The sequence below is a fragment of the Chenopodium album genome, chromosome 4 (genome assembly GCF_948465745.1).
Source record: "Chenopodium album chromosome 4, dcCheAlbu1.1, whole genome shotgun sequence".
NCBI lineage: Eukaryota > Viridiplantae > Streptophyta > Magnoliopsida > Caryophyllales > Amaranthaceae > Chenopodium > Chenopodium album.
This window is the reverse complement of record NC_137837.1, coordinates 20,098,107-20,117,290: the sequence shown is the minus strand read 5'-3', so window position 1 is coordinate 20,117,290 and position 19,184 is coordinate 20,098,107. Positions and strand designations below refer to the sequence as shown.

Sequence of the window (19,184 nt, the reverse complement as noted above, 5' to 3'; positions counted from 1 at the left end):
AGCTTCTTACTGGCAGGGGGCAATTGCAGCTTGTTGTTGTCGATTAAGTCTTGGATAGCTTCTTTAAGCTTCCAACAGTTCTCGGAAAGATGGCCCCTACCTTGGTGATACTTGCAATGTGCATTGGGGTTCCAGTTAGCCGTCCTCTTTTCGACTGGTGGGTCCCCAAATGGTCCAATAAGAGTTATAAGACCTTTTGCATTTAATCGGTCAAATGCGGTGTCATAACTCATGCCAACAGGAGTAAAGTTCCTCCTAAATGGTTTCTTTTGTCCTTGATTATTCATAGCAAGGACTTCACCTAGGTTAAAAGTGCTAACATTGTTTGAGTGGGTGGTTTTGGAAGAAGAAGGATTGTCGTTCTTCTTGCCTTTCCAGCCACTGTTGGAGTTATTGTTGGCAGCTTTCAACTTAGCCAGGTCGTCTTCAATATTAATTCCAATGTCATAGACGACCTTGAAGGTATGGAGATTATTCTGATATTTGAGATGCTTGGAGTACTTATCTTGAAGGTTTTTGATGAATAACCTTACGGACTCTTTTTCATTGGGAACCTCAATCATCTTAGCTGAGGTTTCTCTCCATTTGTTAAAGAAGGAGGTAAAGCCTTCATTCTCCTTCTGCTTGAGGATTTCAAGTTCCCTATGGTCGTTCTCAACTTGAATATTGCATTTGTATCTATCAACGAAAGTGTTTGCTATGGACTCCAAGGTGGAGGTTTTTTATTTCTCGAGAGAAAAGAACCATTGCTGGCAAACGGTTTCGAGAGATAGTGAGAACAGAGAGGGGAACACTTTCTTGTCGATACCCTTAATACTCATTATTGTTTCGAAGGCTCTTAAATGAAAATAAGGGTTATTAGTTGCTTTGAATTTCGGGATGTCGTTGGCATTGAACTTCTGTGGAAGAAGATCCTTGTCCACCGAGACCCCTTGTGAGCTAATCCCTTGAAACCTGTAGTCTCTAGATAGCTTGATCAGACTCTCTTGCATGAGGTCCATCTGTTGTTGTTTCACGGGATCATCGATCTTGAGGGTTAGAATCTTTAATGCCTCGATCACGGTAACCAGTTGGTTCATGAGCTCATTGACTTCTTCTTGTGTTGCCATTACTGTCCTAGCTTTCCTCTAACGAGCGATGGGTTTGTCGAAAAGTTGGACTTTTACAAAAAGATTGTCTTTGATTAACCGCCCTTCCTTTCTTGACCACGCGCTGTAATTTAAACCATTTTTGTTTTAATTATTTGACTCGAATCGACCTTGACTTTACGGTTTTAAAGAGGAAAAGTAAAAATAGGTGCATATTTTTGGCAAAAATAAGGCAAAAATAAGGTATATATTTTTAGGAATCAAGTATGGTATTTAATCAAGGGATTTAAATAGGAGGATTAATATCCGACTTACCCCCCTAAAAACAATTGACGGAAAAAAAGCGCATACAAGACTTTCTTAGACATGGTCAAAGTATGTATTGGTGTGTGCGTTATGTGGTGAGTGTAAGTGACATGCTTGGACTTTTGTGTAAGACCATGGGACTTAGTGCCTAGACTCAGTTAATGACTTAACAAGGCATTATTAACAGTAAAATTTAACCGAATTAATTAGCAAATTGGACACAAAGTGATGACTCGAGCAATAAATCGAACTGTTGTCAAAACGATAGGACTGGCGCCTCTCTTTGCAGTGTAGCGCCAGACGACAGGATTGTCGCCAGGCGCTACACTCCACAGAGTGGCGCTACAGGTCAAACTTTGGCGCCATTGCTGGAGCGTCGTTCTGAAACTGTCTTCGGTATTATTGCTCAACAGGGGTATACCTAAAGTCGTACTAAGTCAACTCTGATTAAAATATTAGACTTTATTTACTCAAATTGATTAATTAATTAATTAATTAAGCAAATTTCTTTTAGTCATTAATTTATTTAATCTTAGCACAAGTCAAACAAACAGTTAGGAAAAAACAAATAGAGTATGCACAACAAATAATGCACAATTAGTCAAGTAGGCACAATATGATGCAATGAGTTTGCAACCTAACCATGGCTCTAATTCTCTAAATTTCGGGATATGGGTTAGTCAAAGAGGGTCCATGGTTAATTGTCCGGATGCACCGCGCGGAAGCCTAACCGTGAAGGTTGGCGCGAGTGGATGGTACACCGCGAGTTTAGAAAAAACTCGCTTCCATGGTTTGGTGAATTCAACATTCTCGGATGTACCCTTTGTTGCTCAGAGCGTTCAATCAGGTAGATGGAGCATGAATTCCCAGAGGGTTATGTCCATATGTAGAACACATATGGGTTTCAGAAAAGTGATAAAAACTCAATCAGGAAGTAGCATTGAGCAAACAATGCTAAAAACTGGTCGAAATTAGAACGCATATTTCTGGCTCGATATTGGAAGAACTTGGCACCAGCAAACAGAGGCTCACTAGTGGAAAAAAGGTCATCCGTAACGGGCAATAAGGGCCCATCCGTAACGGGCAGCATCCGTTACGTATGCGGTTGTTACGGATGGTCATTATTATTCGTAACGGGCACCGTCCGTTACGAATAACTACTTATTCGTAACTGGCACTTACATTGTCCGTTACGAATAACTACTTATTCATAACGGGCACCTGAAATGTCTGTTACGAATAACCCATTATTCGTAACGGGCAATTACAATGTCCGTTACGAATAATCTCCAAATAAGACAAAAAATTAGGGGAATTTGTAACTAGCATTTCAAGTGCTAGTTACAAATACCCCTATTCTTCTTTCCATTTACCACCCAAATTATTACATTCTAAAAGATTTATTGTTCCTTGACAAACAACAATACTAATAACACCTGCATATTTGTAGCAAAATATCATGTAAATGCTAGACAAATCCTGTATTACACACTTATGACTTCCTGTTAAAATTCTCAGCAAATTTCATCTGACATCATTATAACAGTATGAATTTGGTTAGAGAAATCATGAAATTTAGCTACAAAATTGAAGTGTTATCACCCAATTAAAGGCCCAAGAAGTGATAATGATCACCAAAGAAAGACTCAATATCATGTCAAAATGTTGTGCTACTCTCACTGGCAGACATCGAGGCACCTTCAGATTTCACAGCGGGTGTTCCTCTGCTGCCAATGTCAAGCCCTTGTAATCAATCATCCCAGGGGATCATTCGGCATAAATTCTGAAGGGTTTTGGGAATTGGATGAATGCATATGGTGCATGTTATTATTATTTCCCCGAGATTGATGAAATGATGGCATTTGCATACTATGTTGGCCTTGAGAGACGTGTTGCTGAGGTAGCGAGTAAAAGGGAGAAGGATCGTATTGCATGCTAGATTAGTATTGAAGGACCCATCATTTCGCCTGTGGACATTCTAAGCCTCTCCACTTCATGCTTTAATGCTTCATTGAGTGCAGAAAACAAATTTCTATAAATTAAAGACAATGTAAAGGGTAATCAACAACAGATTTCTATAAATCAAAGACAATGTAACAAGCTTAAAGTGGTATGATTTCCATCATGAATCCAATAATACTTCATATATCAAAAACAAAGCTTTTGTACAGTTAGTAAATCAGATATATAAAATGCAATAAACCCACATTACATAATTCTCATTACACAAGATCTAGAATGACCCAAAAAAGATGAAAATCAGTCAACATCAAAGGCAAAATGAAAGAATGATGCAACCCTTTTTCTCTTTTATACTACAATTGGGTATATAAGCTAGTTAAACTACTAAATTAAGTCTACATCATAATTACTAAAAAAAAATTAAAAAAAAAAGTTATCATGATAATGATCTAGTACTACACTATTCTACACTATTCTAAATGTAGTCAATCAGCGGTAAAATCTACCCATTCTCTTCTAGCATTCGTCAAAAACCCTTGTATAACAATCATCATTTCTTATAACTCTGGTTCTTATCGTAATATTTTAGATTTAACCGCACTAATTCATGTAAATGAAAATTCAGGCCATATCTCCCTACTCCAATGAACAGCATAACACAGCACATTTGACCAAAATTCTTCAAATGCATTAAAAAATCTAACGTGATTATAAGAAACATGAAATGGTGTGCTCAAGAAAACAACAACATATTTGACAACCCTTCCGCCACAATAAGGATGCTACTGGGTAGGGCACAACAAGTAAATCTAGTTGTATAAGCAAAAATGGAACGCTATAATTGTAAACAATAAGGGAAAAAACAAAAAAAAAAAACAAAAAAAAAGGAGCAAAAAAAGAGGGTAAGTGACATTGCATTACCTTGGGAAAGATTCCCAACATATACATTTGTATACTGAGGATTGTTTTCAGGGGCTTCGCTGTTTCTGGCCTCCTTTCCATCTTCTGAAATTCCCCAAAAGATTTCATCACAAAAACAGATAAATTGCTATGCAATGATATGCATGGATAATTAAGAGATAACTTATTCTGTAGGAGCATAAACACAAGGAAAACAGTAGAATAACACCAAATGCAAGATGATTTAAAAGAAAAAAGTCTGAATATTATAGGTGGTTCACTAGAGTTCCTATTTTCTCACAAGTCTATACAGTCCATATTTCAGTGGGCTATCGATCACAATTTAAGCCAAGAATTTAAAATTTCTACACAAAGGCACCAGGCTGGAAAATATAAGTAAGAATTGACTCAATATCTGAATTTTCTAGGCACTAAGACCTTTCATTATCATGGCTTCAAAATCAGGATGAATTGTAAGGTGTTTTATTAGTCGCATTAACATTTAACAGAATTTCAGATAGTCAGAGGTCTAGAGTGAAGAAGAATTGTTCCTTTTGAACAGTGAAGATCTAGTACTCAGCACGGCAGTCTTCCTCAAGAGTCAAAATAAGATCTAGTATAGAATTTTACTAATGATGCCAATTGTAAAGACAGGTACCTACCCTTGCCTTGCTGATACAGGATGAAATCTCCTAGGTGCCTTCGAAATCAACATCATAGCAAAAAAAGAGCAGTATATATGCTAATTAAAAGCGAATACTTTCCTAAGATGAACAAAAGATCTAGAATCATCAATTTTAAGAATCCAGACAGGCTAATAAGCAAGCTGAGCACGTAGATTCCTCTATGAACCTTGTTACTTATTTTCCACTTAATCAACCCAAAGACACACCCATTCCTTCCATGCACTTTGATAACAAACTTGCAAAGCTGTGACAAACTAGCAATAGACTCTAAGCCAACAGATTGAATAAACTTGCAATAATAATGCACTCAATGTTACAGCTAATAAGGACACATTCAATTTTTTAATACATACATTTGACACCTTAAGTCAGGACCTAAGAACATCAACATTATTGACAAGCCTCAACTAAAGAGGATCTCATTTAAGACATAGTGTGTGTTATATCTATGCATATACAAGGGTAAGCTAGTTCTAACAAAGTGACATGCAACAAGTCAAACAACAACTGGCATATTAATCTAGTCCACAATCAGGGCAAGACAGTGAGACAACGAAATCTAACTCTACTGAAGATGAAAATGAATCACAATTTGCCAATTAAAACAAAAAAAGAAAAAGGAAAAGGAAAAGAAAAAAAAAAGCCCATTCATGTTACTATCATTAGAATTCGAGCTCGGCATTCCTTTGTCTATTTCAATTCCATATATATTAAATCACATCCACCTTAGCGTCAGTAGACCTCCATGACTCAATTCTAACTGCTATAATTATACCAAAAAACAATAACGAAACCATAACTTGAAATTTTATTTAAGCAATGGTTTTGGAACTAATGCCTAAAACCATTTCACTGACTCAATATATAATAACCAAATAAGGTAGTAGATGTTTCGAACTGAAATGAATGAAATCCTAGAACATAATGTGGGATAATTACAAACCTGACTGAAAATGAATAAAATCCTAGAACATAATGTGGCATAATTACAAACCTGATGAACCATTTGTCAATTCCACCACACTTTTTGAATCCACAGCAATTCATCAACAAAATTCAATTCAATTCATCATTCCGAATCACAATCACATACAATAAAAATCACCAACAACTAGAAGAGATCACAAAACCTAGGAGAGAAGAGTGGTAAAATACCAGCACAAGCCATGTAAGAAATGGCAGCATAAGCTCCACGTTTAGTCATGACGGAACCGCCAAAGATTTTATTGTCGATTTTGGGAAGATCAGAATTGTTCTTCTCTGAATTCGAACCCATCTCAATCCCTCTCATCTAAATCCATCTTCATATTCTACACAATCGAGCTCAAATCCTTAACCCTTCTCACCTAATCATCAACTCCAAACAAGAAAATATCAAAATCAAATCGCAAAAAAACAAAAAAAATGAATTAAATCAAATCAGATCTTGACCTTCAATGATCACCGCCATATCCACTTCTGGGTATTGAAATTTGTACAAAAGACATTCTGAATTGGGTCTTCTACCATTGATGTGATTCGGAGGAGAGAGAAAGAGGTAAAATTTGGGATTTAGGGTGATGAAATGGAGGAGAACGAAGAGAGAGAGAGAGAGAAATTGAGCGAAATGAGATGGTTTGACGGCTAAAGGAGTAAAAACCCTAATACTCTGTATTAAATGAGTAATGGGCCACTCTCATCAGTTGCGCCACGTACTCATAACGGGCACATGGTGATCGTTACGAACAATATAGTATTTGTAACGGACAGGAATGTGCCCGTTACAAATACTATATTATTTGTAACGGACAATATTTTGCCCGTTACGGGTAATATAGTATTCGTAACGGGCATATGGTGCCCGTTACAAATATTATATTATTTGTAACGGACAATATTTTGCCCGTTACGGATATATTTAATGTAACGGGCATAGCCTTGCCCGTTACAAATGACCCGTTACAAATGACGATTTTTCCACTAGTGGCTGGCGCCAGCTTTTGACTTTAGCGCCTGGCGACAGAGCTGACGTCTAGCGCTAAAGTCAAAATACTGGCGCTAATCTCTGTTCGCTGACGCTAGTTCCTACATGCCTCAACAGCTTTATGTGCTCGATAAAATTTTCCAGTTTCGCGCAGTGTTATTTCGACCCTAGTTGTGTAAGATATTACCCAAATTTCCTACATGTAAAAATCCTATGTTTTAACTCATTACGGATGGTCTTTCCAATGAGATCTTTTTTTATGCATATGACAATAATGTTAATCAAAATTACGCACATGAAATACTTAGAACTTTTCGAGTCTCATCCACTCATTCTAAATTATTGCCGGAATAAATTTCAGGAATTAAAATAGAAATCCTCCCTAGTGGAGTCGCCAAAAACTGTAGGGAATATTTCAAGCATTACCCCTAGCTTGAACCCCACTGTGATCATACACTAAAGTACGGTGGCGTCCAAAGGGAAAGAAGATAGAGCAAAAGAGTCGCCAACAAGTTTTAGGAACTTGTAAACCGTTCATAGGGTGAAGGTTACACCCCGTAACGATCCAAGAGATCGTTAACTCCAATAGGTCTTGAACCATGACTGTTAGTTCGGGGATGAAGGTACAAATCCAACCTAAAAGAGATTAAACCTGCCCTAATAATAGGCCTCTACTTTATTCTGATCGTATTCATGTGCGCTTTCTGACTAACATGCAATCAATAAGATTAACCCTAAACCTGTTTATCTATGTTGGTTGAATATTAATGCACAAACAAATCTATTATTGGTGATCACTTGAATTATAATCAAATTAACCCTAAACAAGATAACTAATTATCTTATTAAGCGTGATTACAAGTACAAATTTCCTTTAAACATGCATAAAAGGTGTTATCAAGCAATAAATAATAAATATCAAGCAACGAAATATTAAATAAAATAATAATTATAACAATAATCATGATAAAGCATAATAGCAAGATCCTAGGCATGATACTAACGAGATTAATAACAAACCCTAGCATGTCACTAAGCAATAAAAATCAAAGCTTTAACCCTAACATGATACTAACAATTATAAATATTAGGAAGAACATAGGAAGCATCATACTTTTAATCATACTTGATATTAAAGTTACCCTAGACATGATACTAGGAATTAAAATAACAATCTAAGCATGATTTCTACATAATAACATCAATAAAAACCCTTAAAGTACTTACTTGGATGCCTCGTACCTCTTTCTAATAACAAAATACACACGTTAGTAACTTCAAGGAAAATAATAAAATCAAACAAATAAATAATTAAAAGAGAGATTTGGGACAAAACCCTCAGAAATTAAAACCTTTCACGTCTAGGGCGAAGGCAACTTCGAATTTGGCTAGGTGTCTCTAGGTCTTGTGAATGCGGAATTTTGTATGAAAAAGAGTAGGTTTAGAAAAGAGAGAGAGAGAGAGAGAGAGAGTTGATGATTCTAGATGAGAATTGGTGAAAATTGGTGATGAAAACTGATGATTCAAAACAGAGGTTTTAGAAGGATATTTATAGAGAAAATCAGCCAAAAAGATAGAAAATCGAAACAGAGTTCTGACGCGCAAAAACAAGGTTAGCGCTAGACGCTGACATTAGCGTCAGGCGCTAGTGCTAGGCGCCAGGCTTAGCGCCAGGCGCTAATAACTGGCGTTTGGCGCTGATTAAATTTCTAACGCGTTTTCTAAAATCAGATAGAAATTAACCGTACAGGAGGATAAAATCGTATTTTCCTCAAAAACATTCTTTTATTCTGATTAAAACTCTAAAAAGTTAACAAAAGTCAATTTATCAATGCTAATTGAATTAGGAATAAAAAGAACCTTCTAGAAGAATCTAGAAGACTAAAATCATTCCTAATTGCATTAGCAATGATAAATCCGTATTAGGCCCTCCCCTAGATCATTGGGCCGCACATAAGGCTCAAACCGGGCCCAGTTTAGTAATTTGGCCATAACTTCTTCAATATTCATCGGAATTGGGATAATAATATATCGTTGGAGAGCTCTTTTGGACCTATATCATGGACCAACCAAACTGGATTGGCTATTTTCTTAAAATAGATTTTCAAAAACAGAGAGAAGAGAAAAGAAATTAAAATTATCCGCAACACTAGACTTTCCACACTTTCACTTCATTTGATTATGAATCGATGTGAAAGGTACTCATCACCGGGTTTGGTTTTGGGGAGACACAAATGGGTGTCTCTACTAACGTGTGTATTTTGTTATTAGAAAGAGATACGAGGCATCCAAGTAAGTGTTTAATTTTTTAATTGATATTATGATATAGAAATCACGCTTAGATTGTTATTTTGATTCCTATTATCATGTTAGGATGTTTTATTGCTTCCTAGTATCATGTTTAGGGTAATAACTAAAAATTCCTAATATCAAGTATGATTGTTATGATGCTTCCTTTTCTTTCCTAATATCATGTTAGTATCATTTTAGGGCTAAAGCTTTGGTTTTTATTGTTTAGTGACATACTAGGGTTTGTTATTAATCTTGTTAGTATCATGCCTAGGATCTTGCTATTATTAGGCTTTAACATGATTATGATTTTTATGATGATTATTATTATGATTATTATTTTGATTATGATGTTGCTTGATGTTTATTTATTGTTATTTCTTGATCACACCTTTTATGCATGTTTAAAGGGAATTGGTACTTGTAATCACGCTTAATAAGATAATTAATAATCTTGTTTAGGGTTAATTTGATTATAATTCAAGTGATCGCCAATAATAGTTTGTTTGTGCATTAATATTCAACCAACATAGATTAAACAAGTTTAGGGTTAATCATATTGATTGCATGTTAGTTAGAAAGCGCACATGAATACGATCAGAATAAAGTAGATGCCTATTATTAGGGCAGGTTCAATCTCTTTTAGGTTGGATTTTTACCTTCATCCCCAAACTACCAGTCTTGGTTACAGACCTATTGGAGTTGACGATCTCCTGCGTCGTTAAGGCGTGTAACCTTCACCATGTGAACGGTTTACATGTTCCTAAAACTTGTTGGCGACTCTTTTTCTTTATCTTTTTTCCCTTTGGACGCCACCATGCTTAAGTGTATGACCACAGTGGGGTTCAAGCTAGAGATAATGATTGAAATATTCCCTACAGTTTTTGGCGACTCCGCTGGGGAGGATTTCTATTTTAATTCCTGAAATTTATGTCGGCAATGATTTAGAATGAGTGGATGAGACTCGAAAAGTTCTAAGTATTGCATGTGCGTAATTTTGATTAATATTATTGTCATATGCATAAAAAAGATCTCATTGGAAAGACCATCCGTAATGAGTTAAAAAATATAGGATTTTTACACGTAGGAAATTTGAGGAATATCTTTCACAACTAGGATCGAAATAATGTTGTGCGAAACTGGAAAATGTTATCGAGCACAGAAAGCTGCTGAGGCATGTAGGAACTAGCGTCAGAAAACCGAGTCTAACGTCGATGATTTGACTCTGGCGCCAGGCGACAGCTACTGTCACCAGGCGCCAAAGCCAAATCGCGGCGCCCGCCTCTGATCGCTGGTGCCAAGTTCTTCCAATACCAAGCAAGAAATATGCGTTCTACTTTTGACCAGGTTTTAGCACTGTTTGCTCGATCCTACTTCCTGATTGAGTTTTTCTCACTTTTTTGAAACCCATATGTGTTCTACATATGGACATAACCCTCTGGGAATTCATGCTCTATCTACCTTATTCAACGCTCTGTGCAACAAAGGGTACATCCGAGAAAGTTGAATTCGCTAAACCATGGAAGCGAGTTTTTAGCTCGCGTTGTCCCATCCACTCGCACCAACCCTTTAAAGGTAAGGCTTCCGCGCGGTGCATTCTTACAATTAACCATGGACCCTATTTGACTAACCCATATCCTTGAACTTTAGAAAACTAGAGCCATGGTTAGGTTGCGAACTCATTTCATCATATCGTGATTACTTGACTACTTGTGCATTCTTTGCTTGTGCATACTCTTTGTGTTTATCCTAACCGTTTGTTTGATTTGTGATTAAGCCTAATAAACTAATTAATGACTAAAGGACCTTTTTAATTAATTAATTAATTAATTAATTAGAGCTAAAAAATATACCTAAAATCAAGTCATAGTTCCTTTAAGTCAACCCGGATTTTTATTCCCGTGTACTGCACAAGCGTCAACTTCTTTTGGTCATAGCTGGAGTTCTAGAAAGAGTTACGAGTCATACAACGTATGGATCTGTAGCCCCGAGTTTTATCTTTCATTTGGCGTTGTTTTCATCCCAATTAGAGTCATAGATAGGGGTGTTCGCGGTGCGGTATGGATCATAAACCGCACTAAATCGTAAAAGTGCGGTTTGTAATTTTTTTCAAACAACACTTTTACAAAAACCGCACCAAACCGCACCACAAAATGCGGTTTGATGCGGTGCGGTTTGCGGTTTAACCGTATTTTATTAACATTGTAATTATTCTTTTAAAAACAAAACCTTTATTTTATTTTATAATTATAAGTTTATAATTCAAATGTTAAACTCTTTTAATTAATATTTAATTAACTAATAGTTAAAGATTAGCTCATATAATTTAGTTCTTTTATATAATTTTAATAAAAATATAGTATAAAAATCATAAACCGCATTAAAGTGCGGTTTGCGGTGCGGTTTGGTCTTAATATTTTTTGAAACCGCACCAAACCGCGGTTTGGTCATATTTAAAAACCACACCGCAAAATTGCGGTTTGGTTTGCGGTTTGGTGCGGTCTAAACCGCACTCTATACAGCCCTAGTCACATATCAAAAGTTATGACTAAAATACCAAAATCTGTCCAGTTTAATGCATATACATGAAGTCTTAACTTAGTCTTTGCCTTAGTATAGTCACATAGTCTAGCCACATGGTCATGACGCGAGTATTAACATGTTAAATACACTCACTAGTCTTAGCACACACTTTGTGTATATGTCACCATGACCATGTCTTAGGTTCATGCATGAGTCGGTTTTTTCCGTCATTTGAGTTGGGGGTACATTCGATCCCTAATTTTTTCATATCCCCCCGTCTGCATGATTCCTTCATATCACAATTTTCATTCTTCCAACCTCCTTCCATCTATTGCATGTTGAATAGAGTTTGAGTCAAATAATTAGCAAAAAATATCCTTAATTTCCCTTTCCAGAGTACTTGATCAAGGAGAGAAGAGCACTTAACCAAGACAACACTTTTGATAAAGCATCACTTTTTCACAAAAGGGGTTGTAATAATGGCCGGCGAAAAAGAAATTTTCTTAAGTAATACTAGTGAAAGCTCATCAAGTCTAGAAGAGGATGTTAGGGAATTACGATATACCGTTGTCACGCTGATGGGTGCAATAGAAGGATTAAGAGATTGGATAATGGTTATCGAACAACGTTCTCATTATCAACACCATAGAGGCCATGATCACACTACCGAAGGACGCTTCATCCTCAAAGATCGCGTTCAAGACCTTATTAATTCAAGTCTCCTCCATGTTCCTCCAAGCAACAAGAAGGCCAAGATTAGTAACGATAACAAAAGTGGCCGGAATAGAAAGAAGAACGACTATCCTTCTTCTTCCAAAAACACTTACTCTAGTAACAGTGTTGGTATTTTCGACCTTAATGAAATTTTAGCCATGGATAATCGAGGATTTAGAAAGCAACTAAGAAAGGATTTCACCCCTATTGGAATTAGCTACGATGCTGATTTCGATCAACTCCATGCAAAGGGACTCATTACTCCTATTAGACCCATTCAAGATCCCCCACCGGAGAAGAGATTGCCTAGTTGGAACCCAAATGTATGCTGCAAGTACCATCAAGGTAGGGGTCATACAACTGAGAGCTGTTGGAAGCTAAAGGAAGCAATCCAATATTTGATTGACAATAACGGGCTTTCAGTACCTCCAGTCGGCAAGAACACCAAGTGATGATAAGCCAAGGGACAAGAGGCAAGCTTCAACGACAAGATTTCATGAACTTTTTTCTATTTTTATTTACCCTTTCCCCAATAAGTCTAGCATAGGCACCTTTTTTTTTCTACTTAGATTTATTTTATAGGATCATTATTTCTTTTCCTTTAATAAAATAAGAATTTTATTTCCTTGCATATGATCATTTCATTACATTGCAAAAAAAAAAAATAATAAATAAAATAATAAATAAAAATAAAATAAAAATAAATAAAATAAATTAAAAAAAAATCGTTGTTGAACTAAGCACAAGGGATACCAGTGATTTGAGGCGCCCCTTGTAGCACATCATATAACCTTTCACCCCTTCAAATACGCAATCCTTTCTTGATAAACCACTTTGAGCCTCGTCTAACGATATACCTTTCTTTCTTTAACCCACATCTACCTAACCTTGGGACGGGATGGTGTGTAACTTATGTAACTTCAAAATCTTGAGTGAATTCAATAAAAAAAAATAATAAAAGTGTACAAAAGGGCAAGTGTTCCTATGTCTTTGACATGAACACGTCTCAGATTGCGTCTCTTATCGAGTGCTCGGTACCGTGCCTGAGAAACATGAATGCCAAGTGAGTGATAGACCGCATGATCGGGATTGCCCACACTTATCAAAAAAAGGTTCAAAAAAAAAAATGCAAAAGCAAAAAAAAAGAGAGCAAAAAAATAAAGAGCTAAAAAAGAGTAGAAAGCCTCAAGCATAAAAATACAAAGATTCAAAAGCAAAGTTGCACACCTTGGGGTCTTATCTAGGGTCTTGAGCCTTTATCCCTTTCTTCTTCAACCTTTAGCCTAACCACGTTACAACCCTTAAAAATACCTTTTTGAGGTATACAGACACTTGTGCGAGGTTCGGCTAGAGCTATGTTCGGCCTGATTCCTAACGGATACGTAGGCAACCTCACATCGAGGTGCGGCCGTAATAAAAATACATTCATATTCACATTCACTCACTCACACCATGATCATATCAAGGGATCCCTTGTGCTCATCCCTATTCACTTAGAGCTAGACTTGGGGGTTTGATCCCTACATAATTAGCTTACCTAGCCTAAGAGTCACCATCATTTGACTCTTCTTGAAATAATATCTTTCCGCACACTTAGCCCTTGCGGCCTAACTTTAGTATCACCATCACACACATCACAAATATATGACCAAATATACTTCCCTTAGGAACCCTTTGTCATGAAATCTTAACATAGCGTAGAAGCATGCCTTGTCTTATCAATCATAATCATCATTGCATAACAAAGTATGAAGTGCTTAGCCTCCGTGCCTAAGTTACCCAAATACTTTCATCATTGAGTCAACAAGTGAGATAGCCTAAGATGAATTAATCTTTGCACCTTGAGAGATAGTATCAAACAACATTTTACTAAGCTCATTCAACATACACCTTCAACAACTTCGCTTCTTTCTTTTTCGCGAGAAAGTCGGTACCCTCCACAAAAATGACGGAAAATTTTTGTTTTTTTTTGCATTTTCGAGTCGCACGATAACAATACAATTCTCACACGGGTCATGAGTCACACATGCCATTTCACCTTGGATCAACCTCAAGTCAGTCAATTCACCTTGGGTCAACCTCAATTCAGTTAGTCGCATTGAGTCAACCTCAAGTCAGTCAATCACCTTAGGTCAACCCTAAGAAAAAAATCAAGCCTTAGGTCAACCCTAAAAAAAAAAGCACTAGCAAAGTCTTTTGGCAATTTTTTGATTTTTACAGGATATCACCATTCAGTAAAGATCCTGTTCGCAGCTAACCAAATGATCGCAACAAACATTTAAGCATCAAAGCTCTTTTGTTTAGAGACGCGTGGACATATCATCAAAGCTCTTTTGTTCAGAGACGCGTGGGCACATTATTCAAGCTCTTTTGTTCAGAGACGCGTGGACATATCATCAAAGCTCTTTTGTTCAGAGACGCGTGGACATATCATCAAATCTCTTTTTTTCAAAGACGTGTGGACATATTATCAAAGCTCTTTTGTTCAGAGACGCGTGGACATATAATCAAAGCTCTTTTGTTCAGAAACGCGTGGACATTTCTTCCAAAAGCTCCATTGTTCAAAGACAAGTGAAAATCAAAGCTCCATTGTTTAGAGACGCATTGACACAATAAAAAAAATCTCTTTTGCTCAGAGACGCGTGGGCATATCATTCAAAGCTCTTTGTTTAGAGACGCGTGGACATGTATTTCAAGCTCTCCTGCTCAAAGACGCGTTGTCATCCTATTAAAGCTCTTTTGTTCAGAGACGAGTGAACAATCCTAAAAAAGAAGCTCTTTTTTTCAGAGACGAGTAAACATTAACAACATCAATGCAACAACAACAAATCGGTTACCTTCATAGACGTGTGCTCGACGGTGCAAGATACGCGTTTCTTAACTCTCTTATCTGTTTAACTAACGCTAGTTTGCAGGTATCGGCGTTACAAGAATGATTTAGGATCGCAAAACGTTTTGAATCATTCTCCGTCCCTATCGATACTTTGACTTTTGTTTTCGAAACTTGCGTTTCTCCAAACTCAGTCAAAGTGGGGGCTTCTGTAGACACCTATTTGTGTCTCCCCAAAACCAAACCCATTGATGAGTACATTTCACGTCAAATCATAATCGGATGAAGGGAAAGTGTGGAAAGTCTAGTGTTGCGTTTAGTTTTATTTCTTTTCTTTCTCTCTGTTTTTAAAAACCTATTTTTAAGAAAACAACCAATCCAGTTTGGTTTGTTCCATGGCAGGGGTCCAATAATAATGTAGTTGGGTCGGGTTCAAAAAGAGATTTCCAACGATATATTATAAGCCAAATTCCGATGAATAATAAGGAAGTTATGGCCAAATTACTAAACTGGGCCCGGTTTGATCCTTATATACGGCCCAATGATCTAGAGGAGGGCCTAATATTTTTTTTGTCATTCCTAATGCAATTAGAATTGATTATAGTCTTCTAGATTTTTCTAGAAGGTTCTTTTCATTCCTAATTTAAGTTTGCCCTTCTGTACGGCTAAATTGTTTTTAGAGTTTAAATCAGAAAAAAAAAAAATTGTTTTTAAGGAAAATACGATTTTGCCCTTCTGTACGGCTAAATTTTATCAAAATTAAGAAAGCGCGTGAAGCTGGTTTCTAGCGCCTGACGAAAGGATTAGCGCCTGGTGCTAAGGCCTTGCGTCTGGTGCTAATGTCCAGCGTCTAGCGCTAAGCTATTTTTCCTCTTCAAAACTCTGATTCGTTTTTCTATCCATCCGGCTGATTTTGTCTATAAATAGTCTCCTAAAACCTCCATTTTCCATCATCAATTATCATAAAAAACAATTAGTTTTCTTATTCTCTCTAGTTTTCAAGAATCTCTTCTCTCTCTCAAGCTTTCTCTACAAAATTCCGCATTCAAAAGATCTAGAAACGCCTAGCATTGTTCGAAGTTGCCTTCGCCCTTGACGTGAAAAGTTTTAATTTCTAAGGGTTTGGTCCCAAATATCTTTTTCAATTATTTGATTTAATTGTTTGTTTATTATTTTCCTTGAAGTTACTAACATGTGTATTTTGTTATTAGAAAGAGATACGAGGCATCCAAGTAAGTGCTTTAATTTTTTAATTGATATTATGATATAGAATTCACGCTTAGATCGTTATTTTGATTCCTATTATCATGTTAGGATGTTTTATTGCTTCCTAGTATCATGTTTAGGGTAATAACTATAAATTCCTAATATCAAGTATGATTGTTATGATGCTTCCTTCTCTTCCTAATATCATGTTAGTATCATGTTAGGTCTAAATCTTTGGTTTTTATTGTTTAGTGACAAACTAGGGTTTGTTATTAATCTTGTTAGTATCATGCCTAGGATCTTGCTATTATTAGGTTTTAACATAATTATGATTTTTATGATGATTATTATTATGATTATTATTTTTATTATGATGTTGCTTGATGTTTATTTATTGTTATTGCTTGATCATGCCTTTTATGCATGTTTAAAGGGAATTGGTACTGGTAATCACGCTTAATAAGATAATTAATAATCTTGTATAGGGTTAATTTGATTATAATTCAAGTGATCGCCAATATTAGTTTTTTTGTGCGTTAATATTAAACCAACATAGATTAAAAAGGTTTAGGGTTAATCCTATTGATTGCATGTTAGTCAGAAAGCGCACATGAATACGATCAGAATAAAGTAGAGGCCTATTATAAGGGCAGGTTCAATCTCTTTTAGGTTGGATTTGTACCTTCATCCCCGAACTACCAGTCTTGGTTCCAGACCTATTGGAGTTGACGATCTCCTGGATCGTTAAGGGGTGTAACCTTCACCATGTGAACGGTTTACAAGTTCCTAAAACTTGTTGGTGACTCTTTTGCTCTATCTTCTTTCACTTTAGACGCCACCATGCTTAAGTGTATGATCACAATGGGGTTCAAGCTAGGGATAATGCTTGAAATATTCCCTACACAAGGCCCGACCGAAACCCAAGTAATTGAGTTCAAAGGTTTTCACAAAGGTGATGCATTTTTCAACTCTTGAGTTCAAAGGTTTCACTACTAGTGATGCCTTTTCCAACTCTTACTCAAGCAAGTAATCCCATGCCATGTGTGGGGAATAAATTTCAAGCGTTACCCCTAGCTTGAACCCCACTGTTATCATACACTAAAGTACGGTGGCGTCCAAAAGGGAAGAAGATAAAGCAAAAGAGTCGCCAACAAGTTTTAGGAACTTGTAAACCGTTCACGAGGTGAAGCTTAAACCCCTTAACGATCCAAGAGATCGTCAACTCCATAAGGTCTAGAACCAAATAAGGGTTCGGGGATGAAGGTACAAATCCAACCTAAAAGAGATTGAACCTGCCCTAATAATAGGCCTCTACTTTATTCTGATCTTATTCATGTGCGCTTTCTGACTAACATGCAATCAATAAGATTAACCCTAAACCTGTTTATCTATGTTGGTTGAATTTAATGCACAAATAAACTATTATTTGCGATCACTTGAAATTATAATCAAATCAACCCTAAACAAGATTATTAATTATCTTATATAAGCGTGATTACAAATACCAATTCCCTTTAAACATTCATAAAAGGCGTGATCAAGCAATAAAAATAATATCATCAAGCAACATAATTATAATCAATAATAATTAAAATCATAATAATAATAATAATATTTATAGCAATAATGAAATTATAATCATAATCATCATAGATAAAATAATCATCATCAAAATAATAATAATCATGAATTATAACAATTATAATCATAATCATGTTCATGTTAATATTAAAGCATAATAATAATAGAAATCATAATATATATGCACAACAAATAATGCAAAATTAGTCAAGTAGGCACAATATGATGCAATGAGTTCGCAACCTAACCATGGCTCTAGTTCTCTAAAGCTCGGGATATAGTTTAGTCAATATAGGGTCTATGGTTAATTGTCTGGATGCACTGTGCGGAAGCCTAACCGTGAAGGGTTAGCGCGGGTGGATGGGACACCGCGAGTTTTAGAAAAAACTCGCTTCTATGGTTTGGTGAATTCAGCATCTCGGATGTACCCTTTGTTGCACGGAGCGTTCAATCGGGTAGATGGAGCATGAATTCCCAGAGGGTTATGTCTATATGTAGAACACATATGGGTTTCAGAAAAGTGAGAAAAAATTCAATCACGAAGTAGGATTGAGCAAACAATACGAAAAACCGGTCGAAATTAGAATGCATATTTCTAGCTCGGTATTGGGGGAGGTTGGCGCCAGCAAATAGAGACTGGCGCCAGTTTTTAACTGTAGCGCCTAGCGCCAATGCTGGCGTCTAGCGCTACAGCTAAAAGTCTGGTGCCAAGATCTGGCCCCTGGCGCTACATCCCACATGCCTCAGCAGCTTTCTGTGCTCGATAAAATTTTCCAGTTTCGCGCGGTGTTATTTCGGTCCTAGTTGTGAAAGATATTTCTCAAATTTCCTACATGTAAAATCCTATGTTTTTAACTCATTACGGATGGTCTTTCCAATGAGATCTTTTTTATGCATCTGACAATAATTTTAATCAAAATTACGCACATGAAATACTTAGAACGTTTCGAGTCTCATCCACTTATTCTAAATCATTGCCGAAACAAATTCAGGAATTAAAATAGAAATCCTCCCCAGTGGAGTCGCCAAAAGCTATGGGGAATAAATTTCAAGCGTTAACCCCTAGCTTGAACCCCACTGTGATCATACACTAAAGTACGGCGGCGTCCAAAAGGGAAGAAGATAAAGCAAAAGAG

The 19,184-nt window shown here is 36.5% G+C and overlaps 1 long non-coding RNA gene across 3 annotated transcripts; it reads right to left on the bottom strand.

Annotated features, from left to right (window-relative positions):
- Positions 1–2,812: 2,812 nt before the first annotated feature.
- On the bottom strand, positions 2,813–6,553 carry LOC145626805 (uncharacterized). 3 transcript variants are annotated; one of them, XR_014111081.1, is made up of 4 exons: positions 6,374–6,553; positions 6,098–6,288; positions 4,278–4,361; positions 2,813–3,400 (listed from the first exon to the last, which is right to left on the bottom strand). It is a non-coding gene; the product is annotated as an uncharacterized LOC145626805 (long non-coding RNA). The 3 variants fall into 3 exon arrangements; XR_014111080.1 differs by having other exon boundaries at positions 6,098–6,553; XR_014111082.1 differs by having other exon boundaries at positions 2,813–3,426; positions 6,098–6,550.
- Between the last annotated feature and the right edge of the window lie 12,631 nt (positions 6,554–19,184).